The sequence below is a fragment of the Schistocerca nitens genome, chromosome 4 (genome assembly GCF_023898315.1).
Source record: "Schistocerca nitens isolate TAMUIC-IGC-003100 chromosome 4, iqSchNite1.1, whole genome shotgun sequence".
Classification (NCBI taxonomy): Eukaryota; Metazoa; Arthropoda; class Insecta; order Orthoptera; family Acrididae; genus Schistocerca; species Schistocerca nitens.
The window spans coordinates 609,834,242-609,861,503 of NC_064617.1; the positions used below are offsets into that span (position 1 = coordinate 609,834,242).

Sequence of the window (27,262 nt, forward strand, 5' to 3'; positions counted from 1 at the left end):
TCCTTTCGAAAGTCTAGAAATATGGCATCAACCGGGAGCCGGTATCAATAGCCTGTTGTATTTCATGCACAAAGAGGGCCAGCTGTGTCTCGCATGACCACTGTTTCCTAAAACCGTGCTGGTGTCTGCAGATGAGCTTCTCAGAGTCTAGAAAGGTCATTATGTCTGAACAGAAAATATGTTCTATGATTCTACAACAAATCGATGTCAGTGAAACTGGCAGGTAATTATGTGCATCCGATTTTCTCCCCTTTTTATACATTGCTATGACGTGGGCCTTGTTCCAGTCCCGTGGAACTTTCCACTGCTCCAATGATCTCTGATAGATGATGGATAAGAATGGTGCTATATTTGTAGCATAGTCAACATATAATCTTACGGGGATAAGATCGGAAGTGTTGAAGAAAGTAGCTGCCACACATCAGTCTCTGAAAGAGAGCGAGGGTATCATGGTGGTGTCGATGTGAGGGATGCGGGCAGACATTGCGTGATGCTGCGCCTCACTTTCTGGGCTCGTGCAACACTTTCTAGCAGTAGCACGCGGGCAGCGGGCGGTTGCGGGAGCCGTATCGCGGAAAACGAGTTGCCGCGGCCACGCGATCCCCTGTTCAGGAGGGGGCGGTGGGGCGCGCGGGGATATCGCCGGCTGCGCCTCCCGGAACGCGCCAGTCTCCAGCGGGACGCCAGTCCAGCCGCTAGCGACGCAGCCCCTGCGAGCCTCGCCCGCAGCGCCGTCTTCTGCATGCGCCGTCTCTGCCACGGCAGACTACACGAGCGGTGAGTGTCCCCTGCCACTGTTGCGGTTTACGCTTCTTCTCACAGCGGGCGCGCATGTGTTGCGCGGTTGTTCTGTCAACGAAGCGGTGGCGCTGCAGCGACTGAGCCACTGGACTCGCCTTTCGGGATGAAGGAAGTTCATATCTCTGCCCCGCCATACTGGTTACATTTTTATGCGCAAACATTTCAAAGTTGCTAAGGTATTTACTGTTCTGCAGCTGTATGACGTCGTCTGGTAGACTTCAAAATTTTAAAATGGTGTTTACCACATGTCTATAATTTAAAAAGGTTAGACGCTGAGTTCTGGGCTAGGTGACTGCCTGCCATACTTCAAACCGACTTCCTTTTACAGCACCGAACATATACACTTTTACAAATCTTGGAGACAGATTCCTTACACCAGCACAACAAAAAAATTTCGTATAAACAAGCTTCCGAAAATCCTTCATTTTCGAGTTATTGATGAAAGTTTAAAAATTTAGATGATTGGAGCTTATCAACAGAAGCAAGAACTCGTCGAATCGTGAACTGTCGGACCATTTCAAAAAATCCCTGACGATTTCGAATGGTTTTACAGACTTCCATGACACTTTACAAAGAGTTTCTGCATCCACGTGGTCTGCCGGATGGGTAAATCGTTTAAGGTGCCGCAGAGATAATAATCCGAAGGACAGAGGTCCGTCATGGGAGTGGGCCTCCTCTATCTATCTATTTGTCATGTTTGATACCGACCAGTGCATCTAGAAGACTGAGACTGAAATATGTTTCTTCTTATTTGCAAGGGCACGTCTTCTAGTAGGTCTTAGAGGGTGTTCCGAATAAAGTCCCTGTAGACAGCACCTGTAACAGCTGCTGAGAGAACAAATGGCCCAACCAGACCGTCACCTACAATTCCAGCTCGCACATTAATCTTAAACTGATGCTGATATCTAGACTGTGTGATAAACCTTTAGCATTTCTTGCTTTATGCTTTTGTTTTCTTTAAAGTCAAAGAGAAAAGGTGAAGAGGTAGTGCAGCGTAGAGCCTGTGCCTACCGTCATGTATTTTTGATTTTCAGATGTTAAGAAACGTAAGATGTTTTATCTGTTCCTCAGTACGAGGAAGGACTTGCTCTCTGCTAGTGAACGAAGGTAGACGTAATCGGAGGTAGCCATTTTGGGCTATGTGAGTAAGTGAAAAGTCTGTGTTTTCTATGTGCATCGAAGAGAAGAATATAGTATTATTTTACGAACTGAAAGATTGTATGAATTATTATTCCAAGTAGTACTGTAATAAGAAGAACTGAAGACCACCTGTGTACTTCGGAGAATTCACGAAGATCCGATTAACGCAACATGGACACGGTCAAGATTTTGTAGGTGGATACGGCGATCGGACATAGCATTATTAATTGGTAAGCAAAATATACAGAGGGAAGAAGAGTATTGTGCATGCAGAACCAATATGAACTAATTGTCCGAGTGCCGAAAAAGTAATCTCATTAATTCAATATATCTAAAAAACTTTTTTAATTATATTTTTTATTATACTACAGAAATAAGTCTCTTTATTTAGGGAGACAGTATATCTGTACTACAGCATGAGGACTGCGATTGGCCCATATATGTTGGCTGTAGAAAACTGTTACTCCATCTCTTCCCAACGTGGCCTCGTCTATCAACAAAACTAAAGAGGCAAACAACGAACTGGCAGTTTATCCAACAAATCTTCGGCAGAAGCTCTTCTAGTGGGTGACCGGCAGGCGTACGGCCCTGCACACGCTGACCATGATTCGGACACATGATTCCCTTGTGAAGAGTCCTCCAAACTGAATGTGAAGATTACCACACGCCAGAGCCACTTGTCGTGCTCAGATACCTGGCTCTTGTTCGACAGTCAGTAGAACGCACTCTTCCTGATCAGTCGTACGAGCAGCACGTGGTCAATAATCTGTGGTGCTATGGATCCTGTATCGACAATGCAATGATACACAGTAACAAAGTTGCATGATACGGCTCTCTTCGGTCTGGAAACGCCGCATAATGCAGCCTTTCAGCCTCATGACCAACATCATTCGCGCGACGTAAAAATCGTGTCTCACAGCTCATGAAACGAATATCCTGCCATGCTTGAACGGAGAACTTTCACTTAACTCACTACCAGTAGTAAATGTACACAATCGACACTTTGAAGACAGAAGAATGATGAATATAAACAAGTCTCCCTGGGAACACAACGTCATCTAAGATACAATGTGTCAAACGAAGGAATAGATAAGTGAAGCTGTTATGCTGTGCTGGAAATCCGTTGAACGGTAACTTTCATTAATAACTCGAAAACGATGGATTTTTGGACATATGGTCATCTGAACTTTTTCCTTGTTTTGGTATAAGGAACCTATCCACCAAGTCTTTAAAATAATTTTTGAAACATTCTGTATAAATTATGGTATTCAAGTTATAGACTTTGGCGCCGTAAAACTGAGTGGGTTTCGAGTACGGCGTGAAATCATCTTGTCTAGAATTCAACGCCAAACAGATACACGCTGAGGTGACAAAATTCATGTGACGGCGAAATGTTCATATACGGATGTGCACAATGTATAAAAGGTCAATGCATTGCTGGAGTTGTCATCTGGCATTCAGGTGATTCGTGTGAAAAGATTTTCGACGTAATTATGGTCGCACGACGAAAATTAACAGACATCGAATGTGGAATGATGGAGTTAGGCACATGGGACATTCTATTGCGGAAATCTTTAGGGAATTCAATATTCCAAGATCTACAGTGACAAGAGTGTGACGAAAATACCAAATTTCAGGCGTTACCTCTCACCATGGACAATGCAGTGGCCGGCGGCTTTCACTTAATGACCGAATGCAGTGGCGTTTGCGTCAGTGGTAACAAACAAGCAACACTGTGTAAACTAACCACATAAATCAATGTGAAACGTACGATGAACGTATCCGTTAGGACAGTGCGGCGAAATTTGATGTTAAAGGGACCTGGCAGCAGACGACCGATACGAGTGCCTTTGCTAATAGCACGACATCGCCTGCAACACCTCTCCTCAACTCGTGATCACATCGGATGGATTCTAGACGACTGGAAAACCGTGGTGTGGTCATTTGAGTCGCGATTTCAGTTGGTAAGAGCTGATGGTAGGGTTCGACTGTGGCGCAGACCCCACGAAGCCATGGACCTAATTGTCAACAAGGCACTGTGCAAGCAGGTGTGGGCTGTGCTTACACGGAATACACTGGGTCCTCTGGTCCAACTGAACCGATCATTGAGTGGAAATGGTTATGTTCAGCCACTTGGATACCATTTGCAACCATTCACGGACTTCATGTTCCCAAACTACCATGGAATTTTGTGGATGACAGTATGCCATGTTACCCAGCCATAGTTTTGCGTGATTGGTTTGAAGAACATTCTGGACAATTCGAGCGAATGATTTGGCCACGCATATCGCCCGACATGAATCCCATCGAATATTTATGGGACATCATTCAGAGGGAAGTTCGTGCACCGATAACACTTTCGCATTTGTGGCCGGCTATAGAGGCAGCATGGGTCACTATTTCTGCAGGGGACTTCTAACGACTTGTTGAGTCCATGCCACATCGAAATGTTCCACTAGGTGGGTAAAAGGAGGTCCGACACTTTATTAGGAGATATCCCATGAATTTTGTCACCACAGTGTGTAACATAATAGCTGTACCTGACTATGCGTTGCTGTTTCTCAGTCTAGTTAAATGGAAAAGAAAGAAAAGAGAAAGCATGCCCTAATCTACTTCTCCCCCTGTCTTTGTCCGGCTCCCCCTTCCCTCTCTTTGGCCATCACCACTTCCCCCCCCCCCCCCCCCCGTCTATCCTACCTTCTCCTCCCTCTCTCTCCATATCCTCCTGTCCCTCTGTCCATGTTCTCCTTTCCGCTCTCTGTGTCAATTTCCTCCCATCCCTCTGTCCATTTCCTCTTCCCCCTCTCTCTGAGCTTGAACCGTGTTTATTGTTATTCCAAATTCAGAATTTTTAGTCTGAATGTTTAATAGAATATCGTTTAAAATTTGATGTAAATCGATCATGAATTTTTCAAGTTTATATAGTGAAATATTGTTAGCAAAAATGTCGAAAATATTGCACGATACTCTAAGAAACATTTGGACAGACAATAGGCTATATACATTTCAGTATATATATAATATAAAAATGTATAAGTAATATATAAAGGGGAAACATTGTTAGCAAAAATTTCAAAAAGTACCTAGCCAACTTACTTCAAATTTGTACATGTTAGTCTAATAAAAGTTTGAACTAAATTTGAAATAAATGGGTCAAGTACTTTTTGAGATTTTTGGTAACAATGTTTTTCCTTTATATATTACATTATACATTTATATATTATATATACTAAAACACATACTCTACTGTCTGTCCAAATGGTCCATATAGTATCTTGTGAAATTTTAACTAAACCAGTCAAAAACGTTTCGAGATATTTGGTAACAGTGTTTCCCTTTATGTGAGTGTATTATGTATTTATTTATGTATTATCCATACATATTACAAAAATGGGTGTACAAATTTGTATGTATGTACGTAAGTATGTATGTATGTTTCACATCGTCTCCCAAACCACTGGACCGATTTCAACGAAACTTGGTACACATATCACTTATCGTCTGGAAATCATCGCTGTCGGTTTAACAACCACCTACCTATCAAAGGCTTGGGGGTGGAGATGAAAAAGCAGTGTAGCCGCGATGCGCGAATACACATACTTTGGTCACCCAGTATTTGAGAATACGTCTTTACTTCTTTACTACTAACTCTATTAACAATACATTTCGCAGAAAGTAGCCACATATACCACTGTATGTAACTGCAGAACTATATCATTAAACAGCACATAGTTTATTGGGTGCGACGTCGTAAACATTGGCATGTATAAAAACGAAATTGCAGGGCAAAATTCGCTAGAGATTCAGGTGAAATATTTGAACAAATACGCGTGAACTATGTTAAATATACATTGCATGGGGGCTTAATTAAAAAGAAAAGACTAATATTAATGAATAAATGCAATAATTTTACTAGCTGTGTGACCGGTTACGAAGTCTCGTTACCGGCTGACCCTGACTAGTATTAGCACGCAATCTGACAGCGTAAAATAAAAATAAAGAATGACAAGGAATTTCCATTAACACAATTGATTAATTAAGTCCCCTGCAACTATAAAAGCTACGAAACAACAAAGCACAAGTGTAACTGTTCTGTGTGTGGTATTGTAACTCAACGTACATGTGTCTGGCTCAGTTCTTTCTCAATACGACAAAATATTTTGCCGGCCGCGGTGGTCTAGCGGTTCTGGCGCTGCAGTCCGGAACCGCGGGACTGCTACGGTCGCAGGTTCGAATCCTGCCTCGGGCATGAGTGTGTGTGGTGTCCTTAGGTTAGTTAGATTTAAGTAGTTCTAAGTTCTAGGGGACTTATGACCTGAGATGTTGAGTCCCATAGTGCTCAGAGCCATTTGAACAAAATATTTTAAACACCATTTACAATGAACTAATTGAAAAATCAGAAATACTATAATTGCACATAGAAACCAGAATTAAAAGTCTAATAAATGAACACGAGCCAGATGCTTTGTTGACCGTACCTGTGAGCAAGAGGGATTGTTATTTAAGAAAACTGTAATACCTTTTTACCTCATTATATATTGACGAAAATATTCCATTACACCAGCATCATAAATCAAAAGCCCATCTCCTTTCTCAAATATATTCTGACAATTGCATCTTCTTCCATCTATACATTACATCAACCGAATAGTACAACATTTCAGTCAAAGGTCGTCTACTCTCTCGCCCAACAGAACAACTACTGCTCTCGACATCCTCTGAACTACTACTGCGCCCAGTGGAGGCGGCGGAATAATAATCTTTGGCGCAGTCTCTGGCGCTGTGACTCAGTGTAGCCACCTTTCAACATGAAATAAATTTGACATGTGGCATATTAGCAACAATGTGGAAAGAAATACTGTGAGGGTAAGAACCAACACCTTCCTATTGGAGTGAGCATGATAACATGGAGAGTGAAGGGGGAGAAGGAGATGGACAGGCAGCGAGGCAGGAGATGATGGGCACACATAGCGGGGTGGAGGAGATGGGTACAGAGAGGGGGAGGGGAGGGAAAATGGACAGCGAAAGGAAAGCGGAGGAGGTGAATAGGAAGATGGGGGTGGAGGAGATGGACAGAGAGAGGGAGGGAAGAGGAGATGAAATTAAAGGGGGAGAAGGAGATGGACATAGGGGTAAGGAACAGATGGACAGAGGGGGGGGGGGAGGGGACGAGCAGATTGACAGTGAGGGGAAAGTATGAGATGGACTAGTAGAAGACTGGAATAAATACATACCCGGGCAATGCCGGTTTGTCAACTGGTTTTTATGTATGAAGATTTAAAGTATGATATAACTCTTTTAAAATGTTTAGTCTAACAGACGATGAAATACAATAGATAACATCAGGGCTATTTTCTTCAGTTCTTTTTTTTTACGTTAGGTATTGAAAACCCATAAAGTCAAGATTGCACATCAAATCTCCTTTATTTGGACTAGTTAACAGTTACGGCTACAATACAAATAAAAGAAGATATCATCTGAGAACTTGACTTCATGTGTTTTCAATCCCTAACATAAAAATTTACGACATATTGTGTATCTCCTGGTTGATCATGTCAACAAACTTGAAAATTAAAAATATTTGATTTCCATCATTTCACTGCACCTTCCAGCTACTTCTCGGCGTAGTCGCCGTTCCGACGCAGACATTTGTTGTAGTGTGGTACCAACTTTCCAATACCCTCGTCATCGAAGGCTTTTGCCCTACGCATCTTAACGTGCTCGTAGTGCGCTCCGAACTGAAAAGTGTGACGTGACGCGAATGTCGGACATACTAGAGACACTGCACAACACATCGGAGCAATGTTTCATAGGATTTTCACTGTGTTTTTAATTTCCCATACCGATCGGAGGTTGAAATTAAATAGTCCTCGTAGCTGCAAAACAATAATGTTTGTAGCAACTTTGTGGTGATTATACGTAAATATGTCCTTTACAAAAGCTGTGGACCACAACATAAAGAATGTTTTGCATACTGATTTACTACATCGATCATTTCTCTGATTCAGTTCGGCGAATCCACGGATGATCATGAAAGAAAGGTCGTTGTAGACTCTCTCTCCCACTCATGTTCAGCTGAGTTGGTGTTCCGTTTGTTATGACTTCTACATGACGGGACGATGAACTCCAACTTCCGTTATTAATTGTGCGAGAGTACCTCATACCAGTATACTGTAAAGCTAAATGCATGTCTACAATTTTGTAAGTGTATGCGTACAGAGATGGGAAAAAAGAGGTTCGTCATAAATTCGTAATTTTTTGTGTTGTTTCTAGCGAGATAAGTACCACATGATAATTTCAGTTCCCTCTCATTTGCTCTTTTCTTTTTCTCCAAATATCGTTCATCTTTTTATGGTGGTTCCATTTTTTTTCTTTCTGAGAAGATCACACCTGTTCTCTTACTGCTTCTGTCTTAGAATCCTTTTAACTTTAACACTTTTCTCTGCAAATATCTCTTGGTCTTCTTTATTTCTAAATCTTTTTTTTAACTTCTCGGATCCAGCTTATAATTAATTTCTATTGCGAAAGATATTTGAAAATCTGTCTTTTCAGCTTATTGTCATTAATCTTCTATATGTGGATAAAAATATCAGTATTTTTTATCTTATTGCGTCTTTTGTTTTCTTTTCTTTTTCTATATTGTCATATATTTCGTGATTGCTTGTTAATTCCCAGGTTTCTTTGCTTCTTATTGAACCTAAAATTTTCCTCGTGATCCTTCTTCCAATACTTCTAGGTTATGTTATTTATAATTTAGTGCTACGCATTCACTTTCGTAGTAGCATTTATTAGCTTTAAGAACATTTGCCAGTAGTGTACCGTTTCTGCTAAGTAAGAGTAATAAGACTGGGAAGCAGATAAGGTGTCGTTATGAGAAGAATTTTGTCAAGAGCAAGAGTTAGTTGGCCTGGGAAAGACTGAGAAAGAGCAGGTAAAACGCAGCAGAACTAAAAAGTGGAGAAAAATAAATGCGAGCAGAAGAGGAAAAATACAAAACACGCCACAGAAATGAGGAGAGCTGAGAGGGTGTAGAAAATGCGACAGATATTTTGGTTCGCTTTTGGACAAAAATAAGAGTCCTGGGATAAAACGAGAGGTAACCTATGCTAATGATGACAAGAAAGGCTTCAGAGTCTTTCCAAAGCAGCGATGTTTCCGATCAGATCCAGGTCTTTTTGTGATTCGTTCTACATTGATACTGCTTGAATGGTAAAAGATATGAGAAAAGATTTACAGTTTTGTTTAAGTACAGCAAAGAGATTGGAGTCAGATACTTTATTTCAGCTTCAAAATTATTTCATACAGGAAGCAGCTCTGCCAAGCACGGTTTTTAGTGAGATTTTTTCTTCCTCATCTCTTGGGACAAAAATTTAATAGCGTTGCGTATAATCACACATGCCTGATTGTAAAGAACTTTCCCTTCATTTATGGTGCAGGAAGACTGCAGAGCCATGTCACGTAGTAAGGAGACGGAAACGAAACGGCTCCAAGTGTGCATTTCGCCAGATGACAGCCAACTCAAGCAGCCTCCGCTTCGGAACCACGTAATGGGATCGCCCAGCGTTCACGACGAGAATGCATTTCTGTTCTGGTGCGGCGATATTCGGTGCAAGCACTAGCGGAAGTTATCCGTCCCGAAGACAGACTTCCATGCTTCGAGCTTCCAACAATAGTGTTTCTCCGTGCACGCCGATGTCGGTGCTCTCTGGCGCACAGTTACCTGAGGTACCCCCATATTGGGCGGAGACCCGCTGATAGATACGTGAACGTCCTTCGAGACCCGATCCGGCACACAGCTTCAAACTTCCAGTAAGTTTCAAAGCTATGATGGCATTAATAAAACCGTAAAATACAGCGGATAAAAAAATTAAAAGGTAAACACATCTGGCTTAGGAAACTCCATGAAAACCTGAAGAAATTGGCGTAAATAAGCAAGAATTAAATTGTGAACAGAACAAAATTGAGAGATGGAAAGGTTTCCGCGACAAAACAGTTCCAAAAATACAGGAAAGAAAATGCTTAACAGAAGAGATGAGATAAAAAACTTAATACAATAGGGAAAATTGAAGAAAGATTGAAGCTTATTGGGAGAAACGTACGCCTTTGCTGGCCCGTAACGAAAGAAGAAGAAGAAGAAGAAGAAATTGTGTAGTTCTGTGACCCACTTGGGAAGTGCTCCAAACTGATTACCTGACACAGCAGCAAATAAACATTTCAACAACTCACAGAAACATGTCTAGGTCTCCCAGCAGCTTTCGTTGCAGAGGGTGGGTTACAGCTAAGAGAACAGGCATTCTCAACCGTGTTTTTATACGACGATTCACTCTAGTTCCCGCCTGGCAAGACAGAAACGTTTCGTTTAGGTTCAGGCTGTGATGGCTCTCTTTCGGGAAGAGTCTGACAATTAACGAAAACTTTTGTTACGGACGGCGGTGAAATGTCAGTTGATGCAACCATTGCTACTGAAACAATGGCATTATTTGACATGTTCCTTTAGAGAGATGCGCAGCACGCTGGCTTTCGAGAGAAGCGCGTGGCATGTAAATAACAGATGCGCTGGTACTACTACCAGTCACTTTTACACTCTTTTAATGATTAATGAAAACCGTTTCAGTTGTGTTATTACAAATTTATTGTGTTACCATCTGTTTCGTTCGTTGAACGTCTTCAGGTTGCCTAGTTGTGTTGAAGTCGTGACATAAATGGTGTGGTTGTCATATGAATATTTAAGTCCAAATCCAGAAACACTGATGCTTATGATCAGTGTTTATGGATTCGGTCTTTAACATTATATACAAGTGGGCCATTTATGTCACGACTTCAGCACAACTCGACAACTTGAAGATGTTCAACGAACGAAACCGGTCGTAACACAATAAATGTGTAGTAATACAGCGGAGATAGTTTTCATTAACCATTAACCTTAGTGTCAGATGTGGTGCTCAGCATTTTCAAGATTATTTAGACTCTTTGTCACACCCATCTGTGCATATTCTGCGATGGTTTATCTAGCAATCAAATACTAAAAACTTACGATCAATGCTAAAGAAAGACATTACCAGACAGTGACCCGATCTAAATTCTTGTAAGCAGCAGAAAGTCTGAACCTCGAATGAATAGAAAGCTAGAACTTCTCAGTTAGGAGTCTGATCTCAAAAAACAAGGTAATTCAGACGAAGAGAAACTTATAAGATGTTGGAATATGTGATGTAATCACCAAATATAGAGGGATAATCATTAGGCAAATTGTGGACTACCTCCTTATTACCAAATGAAGTTTTTGCCGCCAAAATTGTCGTGGCACTATTTTTACACTAAAAGCACCAAAAATATTGAATATTAGAGATTAATATCCTACTTGGACATTTTAGTATTGCATCTCCCCCCAGAGGCTGAAAAGAGATGAGCCACTGGCTAGCAGTTAGCTTCACTGGTGTCTCAGCTTGTTGTTCACTTCCAGGTAGTCATACTACAACCAAGTCACTGCACGTTGAGCAACGGGGATAATCCAGTCCTCCTAGACTTTGGCATCCAGCAGTTCATTGCGCAATATTCCTACAATACTAACCTATTATCAGAGGAACATCTCCTTGCGTAGCCTCTGAGGCAGAAGAAGGAGACCTGTATCTTGTGGATTCCTTTATCAGCTGGAAACATGCGCTGTATTACTTGTACTGAAGTCAAGAAGTTGGAGCAAATCAGACAGTCCACGTCTTATCGGTTCCATTACGCTTGAGAAAATATGAACCTCGGTGTTAAAAACACTACCTTCTCAAGGTAAGGAGAATTTGAGAACACAGTCGGACAAAACCAAACAGCAGCAAAAATGTTCCCCATGCTTGAACCTATCACTAAAAATAGATGTCTTATTATGGTAGTCATTTAATAATGGAAAAACCTCAGGTTGCAATTTTAATTCGGGGTATGCTTCTTCTCGTATATTTAAATAGTTTCAGTTTGATTAAGTCTCCTGTGCAGGATACAAAAACAGTTTCTAACTGAGAAATAAGGGTAATATTACACATCCCCGACAGTTCTCCGTACATGGAAGAACGACCGCAATTGTTATAAAGCCGTAATTACTTTTTCTGTATCTTCCGGTTTAAATATTATATACGGTCTCTTAGGGGGCATTATGAACATGGTATTTCCCATTACAAGTTAATACGTTAACTTTACAAGTTAATACGTTATCTTTATGAAACGCACGCGTAAGTACGAGTAAGTAAGCACCATGAATAACGTCGCTCAACGTTGTACGGCTGCATATACTGCTCATTCACTGTTCCACACGAACATGGGCAATCTTTGGTGAGACGTCGGCCTGATTCAGATACTTACTTAAGCCCGATGCGAGTGCCTTTGCTGACAGCACGATATTACCTGCAGCGCCTCTCCTTGGCTCGTGACGCTATTGGTTATGCCTCGTTATGACGCGACAATGACGATCCTAGCGTATAAAGTCAAAACTGTATTGTCGGTGAGATTAATGTTTGCGGGGTAACGCACGGATATAAATGGCACCTCTTTCCCGACACGCCACGACGCCAACAAATTATGCCTCAAAATATATGCTTTTGTGAGTACATTCATTTTATGTTCATCCGTAATTTCTTCCTTGGGCCGCTACAGGCACGCACACACACACACACACACACACACACAGTGACAGGAAACACTGTAAATACCTGAGTCATACGCTCATCATCATGATGAGGACAAAAATGGTTCAAATGGCTCTGAGCACTACGGGACTTAACTTGTGAGGTCATCAGTCCCCTATAACTTAGAACTACTTAAACCTAACTAACCTAAGGACATCACACACATCCAAGCCCGAGGTAGGATTCGAAACTGCGACCGCAGCGGTAGCGCGGTTCCAGACTGTAGCGCCTAGAACCGCTCGGTCACGCCAGCCGGCTGATGAGGACATATGAGAGGTTTTATTTCATACTGATATCCACATTTTAATGTAATATATTCACGCCAATTCGATACTTGGAGCAAACAATCATGTTGTGTTACTATAAGATTGGGGCGGGGGAGTCACTTTCAAGCTGTAATAGGTGTATCCCGTGTGAACAATAGGTCGCAACAGAACCGATAGAGACTGAAGAAATTAACCTCGTGTGTAGTGTTCAATTAGAAGGATTATTGATAAGTATTACATTGGTGCTAGCGAATTTGAAGCATGTGATATGTACATTGGTATTTCGGTCAGCGTCAACGATGCTCTGAAACACACTTTACCAGCAGGACTCATTCCCACAGAGGTCATGGTATTTCCAAGTCAGGCAATACATTCGCTGCTCAGTCACGTTTCGCAAGTTGTGCAGAATGTATTAGACAAAAAATTGTTAGCGTTCGGAACGAGGGGTCCAGCTCAAGCCAGAGTGAGGAAAGTACGTAATTGATACTCTCACGATCAAAACGATGAAGATATATTACTATAATAATAATAATAATAATACAAGGTTGACAAGTCGAAAGTCACTGGCTGAAGACCATAGTTTAGAAACAAACAAGTTGGTCACACAAATGAAAATTTTAGGACTCGTTCCTACTGTCCTGAAGCAAAGTTCAACTAAGGGTTCAGTTCTTCCATCCACGCACGGAGCCAAAGTTCCACAAAATGTTGAAGTTCTTCTGTCTGGTACGAAGTTAAAGTTACCTTGGAACAGTCTCACAGTCGCTGTACTAAGTCAACCTTTATGTCCTCTACAACCACGAAGAAAGAACCGTCCGCTGTGTCGAGCCGAACCAAAGCACTGTTCGCAGCAGCGGCAACTGGCCGGTGGCGAAGGCGACAGCGCCCTCGTTGGCTGGACTGGTGTCCTGGCTCGGAGTGAACTGCTGGCGGGGGGCCGTGCGTCGACCTAAATACCGCCCGGCTGTAGGATATCTTATGGTGTATTTTCCGTCACGTGGATCGCAGAAGCAAGTAGGTTCCTATGACTCTTGCAGTGATCTTATTTTCGCCTAGCAGGAAAAACCAGGAAGTCTGCTACCCGGCAAAAAGTGGTTGCCTGTCAAGCCGGCAAACCGCGACACTGCGGCGTATGATGTGTTGTCGACCTTGCGGATGTGACGTCACGATGTATCAGATTACATTCATTAACTGTACAAACTGCTCTTCAATCCAGCATTTGCAGTCAGCATCATATAAAAGATTAGATCCCCCAGTTGAAGGAACGTAATTAAAATGCATTTTATTATATGTAAACTGAAAGTAGAGAAGGGTAAAAAGAAAAGGAAACGGAGAAGATCACTGCTATCAGCTGCTTCAGGACATTACACGGATTTAGCGGCGACGAATGGAAATGTGTACTGGATCGGGACTCAAACTGAATCTCCTGCTTACTAGGCAGGTGCGTTAACCACTGCGCCACAGCCTTACTGCAACTGCGCAGACTACCTCAACACGCCTCACTTCCGTGCCACATTCCCACTGAGCGTCACCTGTCCGCATTCCCTGTCCACTTCCTCTTCGCTCTCTGAGATTCCCACAGGTGGTCGGACATATTTGTTCATCCGCAAGGAAGAAGGTGGTTCCATCGCCCAGCTACGCCTATCAAATTTTCCCCTGTCCCCCTTCAATTTCAATATGATGTATAACAGCTGCGGATTCCGCGCCGTGTCTGTTCTTTCGGACATGTCCGAAAGAGCAGACACCACACATTCAAATAGTTTGTTTTATTATTGTTTTTTATTTACACAAATAAATCTGGTTTGGACTGCAGATAGATTGATTGTAGTTATCCTATAACGGAACTTTTTGGCTCTGAGCACTATGGGACTCAACTGCTGTGGTTATCAGTCCCCTAGAACTTAGAACTACTTAAACCTAACTAACCTAAGGACATCACACACATCCATGCCCGAGGCAGGATTCGAACCTGCGACCGTAGCAGTCGCACGGTTCCGGACTGCGCGCCCAGAACCGCGAGATCACCGCGGCCGGCATAACGGAACTTTTTCGTAAACAGTTAACATGTTTCCCTCATGATGAACACCTAAAATGTCACCTGCTCTCAGTTTCTGGTTGCCTATCTAATGACTTCTGTGGGCAACAAAAATCTAATTTTACGTATTTCGTGTAATTATTGCTCTCATAACCTGATCATTAACAGGTGTAATCTTACGTTACAGGCTTAACACAATAAGTCAGGTATTAAAGTTAAAAAGTATGTGTATGTCTTGAAGCAGCGTAACTCATGGCGCGCAAATCATCCAGGCTATATTCATCCAGTGTTTGAGGATGAAAGTACTTAGCGGCTTCCAACAAACTTTACGCATAATCTCCGAATTAAAATACGAAACTTTTTTCGCTCATCTCCCCCCCCCCCCCACACACACACACATACACACAAAATAATGAAAGGAGGAAAGTCTACCGCTTTCTACTTTTCGCTGTTCATTCAGCAGATCTTCAGAACCGGACATGACGTTTTAGCTTATTACTTCTTTACTAATAACTGTTCCTGCAACACATTTTACAGACAGTATCCACATATACCACTGAATGTATCTGCAAAATTATATCACTCTACAGAGGACATATTTCAGGAGATATGACGTCACGAACACTGTGATGTGCGTAAAACTACACATCACATAAGCTAATCTGTAAAATAATCAGACTTTTGAGGCTGTTTTATATATCAGAACTCGATTTTTTAAAAGAATATGGAGTAGGGAGGGGGCGGGGACTGATAATACGGTTTCTTATTTTTATTCTTTTAGTTATCTCTCTTATGCCGGCCGGTGTGGCCGAGCGTTCCTAGGCGCTACAGTCTGGAACCGTGCGACCGCTACGATCGCAGGTTTGAATCCTGCCTCGGGCATGGATGTGTGTGATGTCCTTAGGTTAGTTAGGTTTAAGTAGTTCTAAGTTCTAGGGGACTGATGACCTCAGAAGTTAAGTCCCATAGTGCTCAGAGCCATTTGAACCATTTTTATCTCTCTTATGCCTGGTTGGATGCAGCCAGATGCGAATTCCTCTCTTGTACCAACCTTTTCATCTCGTCCTCAATTATTTACTGAGTGTATTCCAATCTCTACCTTCCCCTACAGCTTTGACAATCTAGTGTCACACAAGTCTTAACACATGTCCTATCATACTGTCCCTTCTTCTTGGCAGTGTTTTCCATATTTCCTTTCTTCGCCGATTCCGCAGTGAACCTCTACATTTCTTACCTTACCAGTCCATGTAATTTTCATCATACGTCTGTAGCATCACCTCTCAAACGCTTCGATTCTCTATTGTACTAGTTTTCCCATTGTCCGGTTTTCACTGCCATGCTGTGCTCCAAACGTACATTCTCAGAGATGTTTTCCTCACTTTAAGGTCTATGTTTGATACCAGTAGACTTCTGTTGGCCAAGCATACACTCTTTGCCGGTGGCAGTCTGCTTTTTATGTCCTCTTTGCTCAGTCAGTCATTGGTTATTTTGCTTCCAAGGTAACAGAATTCCTTAACTTAGTGTACTTCGTGATGACATACTTCAGATCTTAAGTTTCTCGCTGTTCTCATTTCTGCCGTTTATCATTACTTTTGTCTTTTTTTCGGTTTACTCTCAATCGATATTCGGTACTCATTACACTGTCCATTCTATTCAACCGTGGTGTAAATCTAGCTTGCGTCCGCAATGCACTCTGGGTAGCACTGAATGAACTGGATCGTCTCGGCAGCCAGACCTTTATTAGACTTCCTGGCTGGAAACATGTAAAATAACTTAAGCAACCAAATACTAGCGAAGGGCCCTTCTCAGTTACCAAATGACTAAAAAACTGGACCTGCAGTCCTTGTTTGCCAACTAAATATAGAAGGAATTAGCCGAGCTAAAAGTGACTACTTGTCAAAATGGTGAAATTCATAATGTGTCAATAAAGTTTGAAGAGTTTCACTGTCCATAATATCTGCAAACTATCCAACATAGAGTGGCCGCCGAATGTTCTACCAATTAATGTTCATCAATCACCATAGGCTGGAGTTTTAATAGCCAACACGAGCAGTTGAAATACGCACGGAACAACGACTATGGTAATGCACCGGTTGATTGGGCTGAAGATTAGATTAGATTACATTCAGATCAGTTACATGGACGAGACGTAAGCGTAGACCGCTGTTTTGTCTCTTATGATCGTAAAGACAAGCCAGTTCCTACCTCAAGAAAGGTCTTCTCAGACTTACCACACAGCCAACATAGATCTGTTACTCTCAATATTTGTTTATACATCCCACTGGTTAAGCTAGTGCCGCGACGTAAACAGATTTTTAGAAAGCCAAACTGACAGAGATTCTCGCACCACCTGGAAAAATTTATTTGTTTTATTCCACCAAAGCTGTTCTTGCATCTGCTAAACAACATACTCCTCGTCAGTGGCGGATATGGAGGAGGTGGAAGCGGCACATGTGCACGTGCCTCCCTGCTAGTAATTCCTCTGTAAGAAATGTGAGTGGTTTATGTGACGACGAGACTATCGTGAATGAACGTGATATCGATCATTTGGTTAAAAGAAGACGACATCTGACGGACGAGAAAATATTTCAGTGGTTAAAGTGCATGTATTCCTTACCGCAAGTTGTAGAAGCTGATAAAGTGCTATCGTTCCAGAGAAAATGATTAGAAGAAAATGTTTGACTGGCCTACAGCAGTAATTTAAGTGGCGAATTTTGCAAAGCTTGCGTTCTCTTCTGTAGGGAGGAAGCAGGCAACAATGATGTAAAATTAGGAAGACTAGTGAATAAATCAATGAAAATGTGTAAGAAAGCAACTGAAATTATACACAGTCACCGAGAGAAAGGCGCCTGGCAGAAATATGTGCATATGATTGAAGGGAAGTCAAATGATGTCCTAACAAGAATGGATGAAGTTAGAAAGAGAAGAGTGGACGAAAATAGGAAAAACTAATGACAATTATAAAGACAATAATGTTATGTGGAGCCCAATCTATGTCTTTCCCTACAGTTTTGACCAGCTAGTATCACCCAAGTTATTACCTGATGTCTTAACACATTTCCTATCACAATATCCCTTCTTCTTGTCAGTGTTTTCCCTATTTTCCTTTCTACGACGGTTCTGCGGTGAACCTCTTCATTCCTTACCTTATCAGTCCATCTAATTTTCACTCATCTGTAGCATCTCATCTCAAACGCAACCTTTGGCTCGTCTTCCCCACAATATTATCTATGTGGTCTTTCCAACTGAAGTTGTTCGTAATTTTAACACCCAGGTACTTAGTTGATTTGATAGCCTTGAGAATTGTACTATTTATCGAGTAATCGAATTCCAACGGATTTCTTTTGGAACTCATGTGGATCACCTCACACTTTTCGTTATTTAGCGTCAACTGCCACCTGCCACACCATACAGCAATCTTTTATAAATCGCTTTGCAACTGATATTGGTCTTCGGATGACCTTACTAGACGGTAAATTACAGCATCATCTATGAACAACCTAAGAGAACTGCTCAGATTGTCACCCAGGCACTAAGTAAAAATTATTTTTATATTATAATCATTTTTTGTACTGAGTGTCTAAATGAAGAAAGGACTTCACAACTGTCATAGAAGGAACTGATTATTCTACTTTCAAATCTAACGCCGAGTTAAATACGCACAATGTTCACAATGGAGCATTAGGAATACAATCAGCACATCATGGGCCAATGATTAAGTTGTCTGACCTTCTTTTATGAACAGTTAAGTGCTGATGGTGCTCTGTATTTTAGTAGCATGCACTGCTGGAGTTGCTAGAAGATGTTTCACTAGCAACGCAGTTGGAAATATGGGTGCAGTAGGTTGAACGTCGAGCACATTTTTCCTTGGTGACTAGGTATGCCTTGAATCATTTTTTTTTTTATGGTTTGTAGATCAGAAATGGAGAAAGAAGGAGTTGCCACATTCATCAGGAACTGTCATAAATTTAAGAACATAGACATTCATAAATTTTGCCTAGAACAGCATATGGAAGCAAGTGCAGCAGAATTAGAATTTCACAAAAAATCCTTCATAATATTAAGTGTATATCGAGCACCTGCAGGTAACTTTAATCTGTTTGTCAACCACCTTGAAGCTGTACTGGCCCATTTAACAACAAAAAACAAAGAAATAGTGGTTGCTGGTGATTTCAATGTAGATTTCCTTAAAGACTCTCCCAATAAGAACTTATTTGAGTTAGTAACACTATCATTCAACTTAATTCCCACTGTAAAGTTCCCCACTAGGATAGCCACTTGCTCACAAACAGCCATTGATAATATCTTTATAGAAAAGTCCAATGAACAAAATTATATTACAAAACCAATAGTCAATGGCCTCTCAGACCATGACATGCAGTTCCTTCTGTTAAATGTTAATACTGAACAGTATATAAAATCTGTTAAATCTGAGCTCAAGAGGGTAATCAGTAAGCCAAAAATTGATTATTTTAGGACACTCCTCAGAGACATTCACTGGACTGATGTTTACAGTGCTCATGGCATGAATGAAAAATATAACATTTTTGCTAATAAAGTGCTTACCTTATTCGAACACTGCTTTCCCCCAAAACTTACCAAGGTTAGAGCAAAGTCTACAAAGAAGCCATGGATTACTCGAGGAATAGGGGTATCTTGTCAAACAAAAAGAAAACTGTATCTGTCAATCCGAAACATTTCCAATGTTGATGCTATAGCACATTATAAGAAATACTGCAAAATATTAAAGACTGTAATACGGATGTCAAAGCAAATATATTACAAGGAAAAGATAGTCATATCAGATAACAAAATAAAGACAATATGGGATATAGTGAAGGAGGAGACCAGTAGAACCAGACATGAAGAGGAACAAATAGCATTAAGAGTAAATGATACATTGGTGACAGATGTGTATAGTGTTGCAGATCTTTTTAACAAACATTTTATAACTGTTACTGAAAAGATGGAGTTGTCAGGTTCGGTAGATGCTGCTATGGATTACCTTAGACCAGGCATTTCAAGTAACTTCCATAATATGAATTTGACCCTCACTACCCCAACAGAAATAATGTCCATCATAAAATCTTTAAAATCAAAAACATTTAGTGGGTATGATGAAATATCAACAAAGTTAATCAAAGAATGTGATTCTGAGCTAAGTAACATATTAAGCTATCTGTGTAACCAGTCGTTTATTAGTGGAATATTTCCTGAATGGCTGAAATATGCTGAAGTTAAGCCACTATTTAAGAAGGGAGATAAAGAAATAGCATCAAATTTCCGTCTAATTTCACTGTTGCTAGCATTCTCAAATAACATACTGTCAAAGTCACAGTTTGGATTTCTTAAAGGTTCTGATATTGAGAAGGCTATCTACACTTACAGTGAAAATGTGCTTAATTCTTTAGACAAAAAATTGCAGGCAACTGGTATATTTTGTGATCTGTAAAAGGCATTTGACTGTGTAAATCACAGTATCCTTTTAAGTAAACTAGAATATTATAGTATAACGGGAAATGCTGCAAAATGGTTCAAATCTTATATCTCTGGCAGGAAACAAAGGGTGTTATTAGGAAAGAGACACGTATCAAGCTATCAGGCATCATCCAACTGGGAACTAATTACATGTGGGGTCCCACAAGGTTCCATTTTGGGGCCCTTACTTTTTCTTGTGTATATTAATGACCTTTCATCAGTAACATTACCAGATGCCAAGTTTGTTTTGTTTGCCGATGATACAAACATTGCAATAAATAGCAAATCAAGTGTAGTCTTAGAAAGATCTGCCAATAAAATATTTGTGGACATTAATCACTGGTTCCTAGCCAATTCTTTGTCACTAAACTTTGAAAAAACACACTACATGCAGTTCAGAACTTGTAAGGGTTGTCCCAAGAGTATATGTCTAACATACAATGACAAGAAGATAGAAGAAGTGGACAGTGTTAAATTCTTGGGATTACAGCTTGATAATAAATTCAACTGGGAGGAGCACATCACAGAACTGCTGAAGCGTCTTAACAAATCTCTGTTTGCAATGCGAATTTTGTCAGACATAGGGGATATAAAAATGAAAAAGCTGGCATACTATGCTTACTTTCATTCCATAATGTCATATGGGATTATTTTTTGGGGTAATTCATCAAGCCAAGCTAAAGTTTTCGGGCACAAAAACGTGCAGTGAGAGTTATATGTGGTGTGAACTCAAGAACATCCTGCAGAAGCCTGTTTAGGGAACTAGGGATACTAACTACTGCTTCCCAATATATTTATTCCTTAATGAAATTTGTCATTAAAAATATATCACTTTTTCAAACCAACAGCTCAATTCATAATAAGAATAATCTTCACAGGGATTTAAAGTCACTTAGTCTTGTACAAAAAGGTGTGCATTATTCAGGAACACACATTTTCAATAACTTGCCAGCAGCCATAAAAAGCTTAACAACCAATGAAATTCAGTTTAAGAGAAGCCTAAAGGATTTATTGGTGGCCACCTCCTTCTACTCCATTGATGAATTTCTTAGTAAAACCAACTGATTTGTATATAAGTTCAACATAACTTCTGCACAATTTCAGTGCAGTAATGTGTTCATTGTAAATAAGTATTAGAGTAGTTGTATTACCTTATAAATAAATAAAAAACTTTTTTATTTTAAATTCAGTGCATTAGTATTTGTAAAATGATGATCATTCCACTTGGGACCTGTGGAATGGTACATTAGCTTATTTGTTTTAGTTGTAAATATTTGTCATGTATTGTTGTTTTTCTGACATGTTCCACATCCTGGAGGACCTCCTCACTACGGATCAATTGGAATGAAAGTAAATCTAATCTAATCTAATCAAACAATCTTTACATTCAGACCAGCTGCATGGCACAAAGGCTATAACCCAGACCTTTGTTTTGTCCCCCATGATCTAAGGACCAGCCAATTCGTACATCACGAAAGGTCTTGTCAGACTTCCCACACAGCCAACACAGACCTGTTATCCCAATATTTGCTTATCCATCCCACTTCACGAGGAAACTTCCGTGCTTCACTGAAGTTTCGAATGGACGCAGGCGATGAAATATTAATACAACACATGCAGTCGGTCTCAAGAAGTGCCATTTATAGCAGTAACACAACACAATATGATTTAATAGAGTACTGTGCTGATGTTATTACAGTAAAAATAATTGATTCCATAAAATAATCCAAATTTTTCACCGTAATAGCAGATGAAACAATTGATATAAGCATCTCTGGACAATTATCGCTGTGCATACATTTCTTTGATACTGAGAGTTGCTTTGTAAGAGAATATTTTCTAAAATTCATTGCTATTACTGACCTGACGGGTGAAAACTTAACGAATACCACCCTGCAGGAGATTAAAGCAAATAACCTTGATGTATATTAATGCCGAGGACAATCCTATTTCAAGTAGTTATATCACAGGAACAGCTATTAGCAATTTACTGTAACTGCGCTAGTCGCAGGCCCAATCTTACACTAAGCAAAGCCTTTACTCTAGGCAGCTTACGAAATACTATAGATATAATTGGTTCAGTAGAGAACTTCATCAGGGAATCTAATCAACAACGATACTTATTAGATGAAGAAATGCAGTCATCTATACCAGCAAAAAGGATTCACACAATAAAGAAACTGTGTGAAACACGTTGGATAGAGAGGCATGACGCTATCCTGCATTTTCGAGACATCGTTCCTAGCCCGACTATTGCTATGCAGAAATTATGTAACATTCGCATTGGAAGCAGTAATGCAAAAATTGTATTTTTCTTAGTTCGTGTTTTGCAGCCATCAGAATTTATTGTAATTTTATACATACTTGCCACTTGCTCGACAACTGCAAGAAAAGGAAATCGATCTATTCCAAGCAATGCAGTTCATGGAAGCAGCACACGAGAGTTTGAAAGAAATTCATCAGGAAAGTATTTTACAGTTCCATCCTGTCTTGAAGGCAGTAGGAGAACTTGTTGAGAAATTTGTCCCTGAGATAAAAACTCCTAGAACAACTGCGTTACAGACGAATCGAACGAATGCCCCAGATGAGTCACGCGAGGAATACTTTAGAGTGACAATCCGGATTCCTTTTCTAAATTTTCTGTGTAATGAACAGACCTATAGATTCCCCAAAGCACACCTTGAAGCCACTGGTCATTTAAAGAAGCTAATACCGATATACGTTTCTGGTGAGTCCACTGGGGAAGTGCTGAAGAACGTTGAAATATACAAAAATGGTTTGCCGTGTTTCGCAGTTTTGAAAGCGGAACTGATGATCTGGAATCAATTGAGGAAAAAACGAGCCCTCAAGCCAGCCTCTCAGAGTTCATCTTGTGTTCCAAACATCGCAGCCGCCCTTCAGTTCCTATCGATTCTGCCCATCACTACTAGCACAGCAGAAAGATCATTTTCTGCGCAGCGATGCATAAAAACCTATCTTCGTAGCACCATGGCGGAAAACCGACTGAGTGGCTTAGCTTTGATCCACATCAACAGGAACGTCCAATTTATAGCAGTAGTGCTAGAAGTCTTCTATCGAAAATTTAAGAGAAGACTGAACTTGCAATATTTTTGAGAGTGCAGTATTTTTTAGAGTGTATCTTATGTTATAAATGAACGTGCTTTGGTGAAATTAAACAAGTAAAATTTGAGTAAAACATTTCAGCTGATTTAAATTTATTAAAAAGTCCTTGTAAAGACCACCCTGACCTTAACATATTAGCGTCCTTTCATAGACGGACACACTGTGCTCTGCTGTGACATGGATAATTATTGACATGAAAGCTTGTGCCCCTCCCCCACCCCAAAGGAAAATATTCTAAATCCGTCCCTGTTCCTCATGGATATAGGAGAGAATATATCCCGGGGTGAAATAAGAGATTTCAACAATTTAACAGGAATAGAGACATTGATATTGCAGATGAACTTCTTCATAGCCTTGATGATGCAGGGAAAGTGTCCTAGTCTGAGAAGTAGAAAACTTGAATTTCAAACATCCAAGGAGGAAACTTTGGTTCTTGCTTAGCGTAGTGGGTGGCGCTTGTAATAAATCTGATCTGAAGTCTGGTATTTCAGTCAGTCATATTGCTAACCACATGGTAAAAACGTTCAGATTGTGCAGGGATGAACAGCATACCTCCAGAATCAAAAAAGAGCTAGCAAAGCTAAAAGCTCAGTCTCCAAGCGATTCAAAATTCTCTTCCTCATTTACCCTAGATGAAATAGAGGTAACTTTAGCAGAGGTTAAAAGTGGTAAGACTGCAGAGTCTGATAACATCCATCCAGAAGTTTTATCCCATCTTGGGGAAAATGCCAGCTGGCTGACTCGCTTCTTCTCCATTATTGCCGGCCAGAGTGGCCGAGCGGTTCTAGGCGCTACAGTCTGGAACCGCGCGGCCGCTACGGTCGCAGGTTCGAATCCTGCCTTGGGCATTGGTGTGTGTGATGTCCTTAGGTTAGTTAGGTTTAAGTAGTTCTAAGTTCTAGGGGACTGATGACCTCAGAAGTTAAGTCCATAGTGCTCAGAGCCATTTGAACCATTTTTCTCCATTATTTTGATGACGGAACACCTCCAAAGGAACTGAAAAATACAAAAATTGTGACAATCTTAAAACCTAACAAATCACTGGATCTCCTCCAGAACTTTCTGCCAATCTCCATGCCTGGTTGCACGTATTAGCCCTTGGGGAGACTTATTTAAACAGAATTAGTGGTTGTGTTTTAGAACACATTCCAACAGAACATGCGAGATTTAGGCCTCGCCGAAGATGCAACGAGCATGTACTAGCCCTGAAAACTTACAAAGAGGCCGGTTTCCAGCAAAAACTACACATCTGTTGCCTTTAGTTCTCGCACCTCTCCTGTTCAGCCTTTATATTTCTGACCTTCCAAAAACATCTTTAAGGAAATTCTACTGTGTGGACGATATCACTCTGGCTTCTCAATCAAAAGAGCTTGGTCAGTCAGAGGGAACACTAACAGAGGAGTTAGCCGCCCTTGACTCAGATTTCAAAAAATGGAGACTGAAGCCCAGTAATAGTCAGAGCGAGGTTTGTGCGTTTCACCTCAACAACAACTAAGCTAACATTGAGCTAAGATGCAATGTGATGTCAATATTCTCCGTCACAACAAGTACTCCAAGTATCTTGGCATCATGCCCGACCGCACTTTGTCTTATAAATAAAACATCTGTAAAGCATATCAGCCAAAAATAAAGCTCGCAACAACATTATTCTGAGGCTGTGTGGCACAACCTGGCTTGCTTCAATGGAGGCTTTGCTATATCGGCTCTTGCATTGTTTTTTCCGGCCGCAGCGTACCGTGCTTCAATGTCGTGTGATAGTTGTCATAGCCTCTTCATCGATGCGCAGCTTAACAACACAAATACTGGTGCAATCTGACCAACTCCTGTCTACTGGCTTCCCCTGCTAAGTAATATCTACCCACCACAGATTCGCAAAACTGAGGCCCTGCTTAGAGATTACCACATAAACAAGAGATTAAGGAACTACACGTTCATCATGACATATTTGTCTTATGAAGAAACAGGCATCTTTCGAGACAACCGCCACTACTGTACACTGAACAGCTAGATACAAGTAAAACCAAAGTAAGAGATTTCTGGAACAAGAACTGCCAACACATCGGAAATTATCAAGAACGGAAGTGGTTCCAGAAATATAACTGTGATACTGTGGATGTCGACCTTGATAGGAAACTGTGGGTCAATTTAAGTAGAATACTTATTGGATGTGGTCGGTGCTCTATAAATGGGGTGTCTTTTGGAGCTGCGACTTGTGGCAGTGGTGCTCTGAAACAGTCTACCAGACATATAAGAGAGCAGTACCTCCTACGATGCTACAAGGACACGTAGAATGATTTTATGAATGCCAATGCCATGGTGCTGTAATGGGTTAGAAATCTAAATATTCGTACTTAGTCTGTTTATTTTTGGTTTATGCAATTACATTCTTTACATATTCTAAATGTAGTGCATGTGTGTGCTATATGGATAAAAATGATTCTTTCAACAGGTCTTATAATTCTTGTTTACTTCACCGAGCATAGCAATGTCATCAGCGAATCTTATCGCTGATATCCTTTCACCTTGAATTTGAATGCCACTCTTGAACCTTTATTTTATTTCTGTCATTGATTCTTTGGTGTACAGATTGAACAGTATGGGCGAAAGACAGCATACCTGTCTTACACTCTTCTTAATCCCAGCACTTTGTTCTTGGTCTCCCAGTTTTACTGTTCCCTCTGGGTTCTTGTACATATTGTATACCAGCGCCCGGCAATGCTTTGCAAATTTGTAAATAGGTACGGGAATTGGGTATATTCCTAATCTCCTCCCTCCCCCCTCTCCCTCTGCACTTCCTCGTCCACCCACTCTTTGCCCATCTCCTCCTAACCCGCTCTTCTCTCTCCACACCTCCTTCTCCCGTCTCTCTCTGTCCATCTTCTCCTTCCCCTGCCTACATCTACTTCCTCCCCCCTCTCTGTCAATCTCCTCTTCACTTCTCTCTGAACTTGAACCTTGCTTATTGTAACAATAATTTTACCTCTGAAGTCTTCCATTTGGTCCGTGTTTGCATATCGTCATCACCAGTGGGTTCTTTAAATCTAAAACATGCAGAAAATAGCATAGTTATAAAACACTATAACACATTATTACATGTGTACTGTTTGCTTTTTAAATTTTGTTTTCTGTGAATACTTTCAAAATACCTTATTTATTATACACTACAGCATGTTTTTAAGATTGTCGTCGCTGTTTAAAGCATATTTTCTATTGCCATTTTTCTCGGCATACATCATGTCACCTGCAACTGTGTGAGCAGCTGTTAGTAAACAAATACAAGAACGTAGAACGTATGTTAGCGTTACACAGTTGGGATTGCAGTAGTGTTGTGGATACAGTTTTGGTACTGGGCTGTTACTTACTAAGTAACGTATAATAAGTTAAGTATTATGAAAGCATTCACAGAAAACGATATTTAAAAAACAAATAAGACACAACAATGGATTTTTTTTTTTTTTGTAAATGTGATATTTTCTGCGTGTTTTAGATTTAAAGAATCCACTGATGACGGCGATGTTTGTCGCTGAACCTACTTGCAAATAAATAAATAACAAAAGTATTTAGCATCAAGGCGAACGCACAGTTCCCATATTGTTGCTTTTGTTTATTGTTACTGGCAACAAAACCTTTACTGGGAATTGAAGTCGCTTAAAATGAATGGCTAAATCGGTTGGGAGTATTGGTAAATGGTATATGGGAGACCTCTCCTGCTGCTTGATTTGGGGGATAGTAGCTTCAGTAAAAGTTTTAATCTGCGA

The 27,262-nt window shown here is 40.6% G+C and overlaps 1 protein-coding gene across 1 annotated transcript in view; it reads left to right on the forward strand.

Moving 5' to 3' along the window:
* The first annotated feature begins 733 nt into the window (after nucleotides 1-733).
* The window catches only part of LOC126252083 (uncharacterized), an 81,627-nt gene continuing 55,098 nt past the window's right edge, over nucleotides 734-27,262 (forward strand). The window contains exon 1 of the mRNA XM_049952938.1: nucleotides 734-777. The gene's annotated coding sequence lies outside the window, so the exon portion shown is untranslated. The remainder of the gene's footprint in view (nucleotides 778-27,262) is intronic.